The sequence below is a fragment of the Crocodylus porosus genome, unplaced genomic scaffold (assembly GCF_001723895.1).
Source record: "Crocodylus porosus isolate Cpor-Errol unplaced genomic scaffold, CroPor_comp1, whole genome shotgun sequence".
NCBI classification, from domain to species: domain Eukaryota; kingdom Metazoa; phylum Chordata; order Crocodylia; family Crocodylidae; genus Crocodylus; species Crocodylus porosus.
Genome location: NW_017728912.1, coordinates 39698405 through 39706076, shown reverse-complemented (window position 1 = coordinate 39706076; position 7672 = coordinate 39698405).

The window sequence follows — 7672 nt, the reverse complement described above, 5'->3', positions numbered from 1 at the left end:
AGACATACTGACTTCAGCTGGGTTTCATAGTTAGTTCTGCTTTTGTTTTGTTCGATCAGCCCCAGATTAAAACAAAGAATTGCTTAAAAAAAAAGACATAATGTTTGTGGTTGGAACCTTTTTGCTACTTTAATTTTATTACTCCTGCTGGCTCAGAAAGTTGCAATTTGGTTCCCTTGTGCTAGATGGAGGATGAGGGAGGGGTTATCCCTAGTGCAGGGTGGGAAAAATTGTCAGGGGAAAGCAGTCTTAATTTACAGTCATGGCTCCACAGGAACCTCACCAGCTGTCTTGGAAATGACCAAATAAGTCAGTCTTTTGAATCTCCTACCTATGGTCCCTCCTTGCCCAAAATCCAGTGGGGAGGAGGGGGTACAACCTGTGGCATGGATAACACAAGTGGCACAGGCAGCCTCTGCATGGTATGTAGCAGACTGGAGAGGGGACTGACAGTACAGTAGCAGATAGGGCAGGGAGCAGAAAGCAGAGCATCAGATCAGGTAGGGGACACAAAACTGCTAGCAGTAAGCAGAACTGCAGTTTGGTCAGGGAGTATAGGGTAGGGAGCCAAGTAGCAGACTGGGTAAGGGAAAAGGATCGGAGTGGTACTTGGAAAGGGTGCGGGGCTAATTTGTCGCACAACTGCCAAAAAGGTTGCCCCCCCCACTGGCTTGCAACATCTCCTATTGACCTGGGACAAACAATACTGGGCCTCCAGGAGGACAGAGACTATAGGCACCTTGTACAGCTGTGATTTTCACCTTCTCTTCACCTGGACCTTCCACCAGTCAGGGCCTGGTTTTCCTATGAAGTGATCTGACCCCAGTGTATTTTAATAGAGCCAAATTATGCTTGAATAAGAGCAAATGGATATCAATGCTTTGGGGACTTACCTCCATAATTTATTAATCAAGTAACACCTTTAATTGTAATTTTCAATTTGTTATAGATCCAAAACATGTCATTTGTAAAGCCACTTAATGAGATAGTAAAACACAAAATAGGATTTTTACAGGATTTCTTTTTTCTCTTCTCAATATTGTAAGACCACAAAAAAGAGGTTAGACCTTGATGTTAGTTGGAATATTATGACAGCGAGAGAGAAAAATTGTACTCCCTAACAACAATATGAGAATGTTTATTCTTACTGATTTTCCATGCAACTGGTGCAAAATAAAGCCAGAAATGCCTTTTACAAATTCAATACCCAAAGCTGATGCTTAGTTATACTAATTTAACTATGACAAACATTCCTAAAATGATGAAAATGTTTCATTTTAAAGCTATAAGGTCAAATTCTGTCCTCAGATACTTGCAAAAATCTACCATTGTCTTTAACTCAGTGGATTGAACCAAATTTTGACTTCCTATATGGAGGGGATGGGAGGGGGGGCTCATTCTGATCTTACACTGCTGTAAACCAGGAGTACCTTCAGTCAGGAAGGTATGGTATATCACTATAAAACTGACTAAATGAGATGACGGTCTGCACCCCACCCCCCAAAAACAGGTTTCACTGAAAAGTCATTGTTTTTAAGTTTTATCTTGAAACAAAGTATTTGTTGCAGGACCATATGGAATGAAAAGCCGCGCAATCGATTCTAGTGCAGTTTGTGCCAGAGGAAATTGCACACAGAAATATTATGCACACATATATTTAAAAAGTTGTGACAGTGTTATGCTTGCTGCTTCACCTGTCTGTGTAAGAACAAACTTTGCCCATGAAATTACATCAGTTCCACTCTGCTTTTGAAAGAGAAAAAAATAAATGAAATATTCAAATACTATGTTAGAATATCATGAATGTTCCCACCTTACCTGGCAGTTGCAGAGAATCCACAACTCTTTTTACTTCAGGACAAGTATAAGCACAGCAGCAATCTGTCCTCCAACTTTAGTATTAGAATACCCTGTGGCTGTTCAGAACACTATGTATGGCTCACATGGAGCCCTGTCCTACTCTTACTGAAGTCAATGGCAGACCTAAAAAGTGGTCAGAATAGGTCCCTGGAATGCATGTCAACAGGACTACCTAGTTTTTTTATCCAAAAAATACTCAGATACACATGTCTCATCCTTAACCTTTTTCAGCCTAAATATTGCAACCTGTATGATGTAGAATGGTGGATGCATCTAGTGTAGTAAGGAGATGCTTCCATTTTCAGATACAGACGGTATCCATCCATTAATCTATGGACTATTGTAACTGTCATTACTGAGGAATCTGAGCACGCCAATGATGATGGGGCCTCACAACACCACCATAATGTAAAGAAATACTACAATGAGTTTTCAAAATGGAAGCTGGGAAAAATGGTTGTATAAGGGACCTGTCCAATCTCACAGAAGAAATCTGTGGTTAACTCAAGAACTGAATGCGGGTCTCCCGAGTTCCAGTCTTATCTTTGTCATATCTCTGTAACAAACCTTGCTCTTTTAACCCCTGTCAAGATGCTGCAGGAAAGCAAACTGGAATATGGAACTTCCCTACTGATGACTTTCATCTCTTTGACCATGACTACTTCAGCTGCTCCCATCCTATATGATGAAGTTTTCAATTATGCATGTAGGACAAGGAAACATGCCTCAAACCTTACCAATATCATCGTAAAGAATATCATCTCTAGGAAACACAAAGTAATACTTTTCAGAAAAGTGACCCATGCTTAGTCCAAAGATACCCAAGCCCAGAAATGTTGCTGAGTAGCAGTTTGCAAGCATGCCTGAGCAACTCAGGGAAGTCCTGTACATGTGTTTGCAGCACTATCCTCATATTTTTAAATGCTTAAGAGTGTGAGGATGGTGCTGGCCCATGGTTTGGTTTGTGATGCAATGACTAAATAATCTTGCAAGAAGGCATAACAAACACTAATACTTGAAAAGACTAAATGGACTGAGTCTAAAGGAAGTATGGCTGTTGTGGTCATGTGTACAAAATTAAATAATTCTTTTTTGGAGACCTATTCACAAGTTAAGCTGGAAGGTTGGAATAACAATAATAAAATATGACGACTTGATGACAGAATGAGATATATTAACATAGTTTCCAGTCCATAATAGTTCGGTTATTAACTAATGCATAATTGTCCTTTCATTTAGAAAGTTTACACTGAGTGCCAATGCAATGCAAGACAAGGAACCATGGCCAGATAGATTCTCCATACTTGCCTGAAGCTGATGCAACTATTTGCCATGGGCCAGATTGTCCACAGAATTGAGAAAAATCAGAGCCAATATGTTAAAATCATGATCACAACTGCATCCTCCCTTTCTGACATTTTTATATCCAGAATGGCATGTCTGACCTGTACTCAAAACCTCTGTTAGTAAAACATGAACTTCCTCCCTCTTGTCCGGCTACCACTTCTACTTGATTAGTAGTATTAGCATTTCTTCCAATTATTATTTTTAAACAAAAAGTATCTAATTGCTTCATTCAAACAATAGAAATATGAAGTAGGGAACAACAACCAAGTTAAGGGTAGGAAATTAAGAAAGAAAAGAGAAAGGAAAAAAAAACAGGCAAATAATTTTGGCTCAGACCCTAAGTATCAGTGCTGTTTGAGCCAGGGACTAAAAAAAATCCCATGAGGCAAAGACGCATCCATTTCTATAAACAAAAGCACACAAAACAGTGATGTTGGAAGCATTATGTCCACTCATATTTGACTTCCCAGCCTGCATGACCAGGTACCCATATACAGGTGAGTCAAATGGATGCAGCAGTGCGCACAAGTCTGAAGAGAGGTTTTTGAACTCAGGTCTTCCAGAGCCATAGTCCCTCGACTTGAGGTTGATCTCTACCACAGCTCATTGATGGGTCTTGAGTTAACTTAAGAGTCCAATTCTTGAGCCACAAACCCTCTCCCTGCAGGGGAGAGTAGGCTGTAGCCTGGGATTTCTCTCCTTTTCCTTCCTCCACCCTCTCTTCTCGGCTTTGAGAAGACGCTTTACCTCAAAATGGGCTGCTACACTGTTGAGGTTGCAGAGCCATTGGAATTGGTTGGCAGCCAGCTCCTGATGTCAGCATCCATTTTCTTGGGGTAACCTTCAGTATCTCCTTGCAGCATTTCCTCTGGCCATCATGAGAGCTCAGACCATTACGAAGCACTTTATTTAGAAGTCAGAGTCAGGTTACTTCACACACTGTCCAGTTCAGTGAAGTTGGTGCTTGAGGTTCACTAATTCAATTCTGGTAGCATTGGCTTCAGCAAGGATACTGACATTTTTGTGCCAATCTTCCCATTTGATGTGGAGGATTAGTTAGAGGCACCATTAGAGATACCTCCCCAGTCTCTTGAGATAACTATGGTAGGTCACCCACATTTCACATCCATAGAAGAGGGAGAGGATGATGATGACTGCATTGTAGACCTGGATCTTGGTGTCATTCTGGAGATTGCATAACTATGTACCTGCAGAAGCAACTTCCCAAAGCAGGCACTTGTGCACCAAATCCTGTACTGGATCACCTCCTCAATGTTCACTCTCTGAGAGAAGTGGTTACACCAAGGTAGGGAAAATATTGAGAGAGAAACCCAAAGCTTGATAGGCTTCTCCATAAAGATCCAGCATGGTCAAATACTCTGTTCTAAGCTTCAAACCTCGTATATGCTATACAGATGTGCAAAGTATTACTGTCCTATCTTATCTATCCTGTCTTACCTACTTTTTTGTTAATGATATGAATGATAGAACAGACAGCAAACTCATGAAAATGGAAGATGAACTGGATGAAACTGTGGACAGTAATAGAAATGAACTTAGAGGTTTGTTTCTGTAAAAGGTAAACTCTTACCACCTGGTCAGCTGAAGTAAATAGATCCTAAATAGGCAGTCAGTGGGAGAGAGACATGAAAGAAAATTAAGAGACTGAAAAATGTAGTAATACATGAGTTATGGTAAAAAATAAATAAGTGCTCTTGAAAATAAGATCTGTATGCTGTTAGAAACTCTTAATAGACATGATGGAAACCCCAAAGTATTTCACGACTGGATTTAGTGAAGTACCAATCCTACAACAGGAAAATGCTGTGTTAGAAAGCTTATCTACAGGAAGTGGTGAGGGTTCTCAAAGAACTTCACTTTGCTCTGATTGTGCTCTCACTGAAGCAAAGGGGAAATTTCACCACTGATTTTCACTGGGAGAAAATGGGCCATTTTTAAAAATCCCACCCTCTATTCCTAGACTTTTTCCCCTTTGTGGGCCAAATTCTGTGCCAGCTGTCTCCTCTGTGATTGTTTGGATAGATTCTCAAGGCTGGTTAAGGGCTCAGTCTTTGCTCTGTGAGTGCAGAGCTGTTCTGCAGGGCTCACTCCACCCTGTTTGGCTACTGCTTAGATCTGAAGTCAGGTCCCTACCAAGGCTTTCAAGGCCAGGAAGGAGAGCTTGTATGTGCTGATAGGAGTGGGCTATCAATAGCAGGAGCAAGAAACTATGGGTTAGAGGAACCCAGAGGAAGGAGAGGCAGAGTGGAGGGCTGGTGCTTCTGCTGGGGCCCCTCGCTGACTGGGGTACGAGTGGTGAGGGAGCCCTGGGCATACAGGTATGTAAGGAGATGCAAACTGCAAGCTGCCTTATGGGCATTCTACCACAACCAGCAAGAAGTAGAGGGAGAGTCATGCCCAGCAGTGTCACAGAAGCCAGTGAGGACCAGGAGGACACTGAGCCTCCTGAAGGACCCTACCTGTCCAGGCCCAGTGTCAGGTTCAGCTGCAGCAAGCTCAGAACTGCAGCCACCCTAACCAGCTCTCTCTGCTACCTCAGCCCCTCAGCCTGGCCCTGGGCATAATCTGTGCCCAGCTAAAACCTGCAGGAGGAGGATTTGGCTGCTTTCTACTAGAGAAACCAGGGCAGGGTCATGGAGTGATCCCATCACTGCCCTGCCCTCTTCCACTTAGGAACGCAGTGGGGCTGGCAGGTACCTACCCTGTCTGTCCACTCCTGGACCTACCTCGGCCCTGGGTCATGCCAGCTTGTAACATCCAGGAGCAGTCAGACACTCCCGGCTGTGGAGCAGGGCAGCTCCTGTTCTGAGCTGGCAGGGCATGGGGACAGGTGCATACTGTACATGTGGGGTGTCAGGTGTCACTGTGCCCACAGTGTTATATACCCATGTTGTCTGCATCTCACATATATCTGTCTTGTCTGAATCTAGGTAACCCAGGTATAATGCAGAGCCATGTAGAGCCTATAGCTCATTCAGTTCTAGAAAATAAATATTCACATCATCTACATCTAGTGCATACCTACAGTCTGGATCTCAACTAGATCCGTATAATCACTCTCTAAAATACATTTCATAGTTTATATCTATGTACTGTAGTCTAATTTGTATACATATGGCATATGCCTAGGTAGTCCATACCTAACATGTTTATCTCATCCAGTGTTTTTCAATTTTTTTTCATTTGCCAACCCTTAAAAACTTTGGAATGAAGGTGTGGACCTCCTTGGAAATTTCAAATGGAGGTGCAGACCCTTCTGAATTGTAAGTGTGGGTATTCACATACATTGCACTGATCATAGTCACCTTTTGTGGACTCCTTAGACATAGTCTGCAGACCCCCCGCCCCCTGGGGAGGAAGCGGGTCTGTGGACTACAAGTTAAAAACCACTGATCTAGTCTCTAATGTATACCCACAGTCTGTGTCTACTGTATCTCCACATTGTCTTCATCGAAAATAGCTCTACACAGCTCAGTTGATATTCATGTAGCAAATACCCAGAGAGGCTATATATATTTCTATGGTTGTATCAAATGTAGACCCACATGGTCTTGAAGTAAATTATCTCTCATAGTTTGGTTTTAATATATACACACACACTGCATAATTCATACCTAGATAGCATATATCCACAGTTCTGTCTGTCTATCCATCCATCTATATCTTTAATGGACATTTCTCTTATACACATCTAGACTTTTAGCCCACATAGTCTATATCTAATTGATGCTGGTACAACCTTCACCTATCTAGTCTCCTCCAATGTGTACCCCTACACTCTCAGCCCATAGAGTTCCCATCTGATCTGCAGACACCAGAAAGAAATCAGTGTTTGCTCAGGGGTGAAAGCTTGCCCTCCCAAAAGCCCACATCAGCTGAGCAAGTGCTGCACAAGGGCCCCCGTGGGCTGGGAGTTTGCTCCAAGGCCCGGGATCCACAGGGGAGAGAGAGAGAGTGTGAGTGTCAAGCCCCAGGAGAGGCGGCAGGGGCCGAGAGGAGGGGAGAGCAGGCAAAGACCCCCACCCAGCACACGGGCAAGCCGCTCCGGGGCTCGGCGTGGGGAGCGCACAGAAAACTTTCTGCCTGCCCGGGCGTAGTCGAGATCCCCACAGGCGGCTCCCCCGGCCGGGCAGGTCCGAGCCCGGCCCACGTGCTTCCCACGCCCCGCTGGAGCGGCCGGGGGTCGGTGGAAAGAATGAGGACCCAGGGGATACGCATAAGGATCAGCGGGAATACTGGGGGACAAAGGGGGAGAAGAGCCCCGCTTGGTCCCTCCAGGTGCCTTCCAGCCGTTAAATAAATCCTAGGACAAATCGAATCAATACTTTGGTTTGCAAATATCTAATACAAGACACCCCGGTCGCGCGACTTCCGATTCCCTTCGCCCCGTCCCCAGGGGCCGGCTGCCCCAAACCCACCTGCCCGCCCGTGCCAGCCCCCTGGC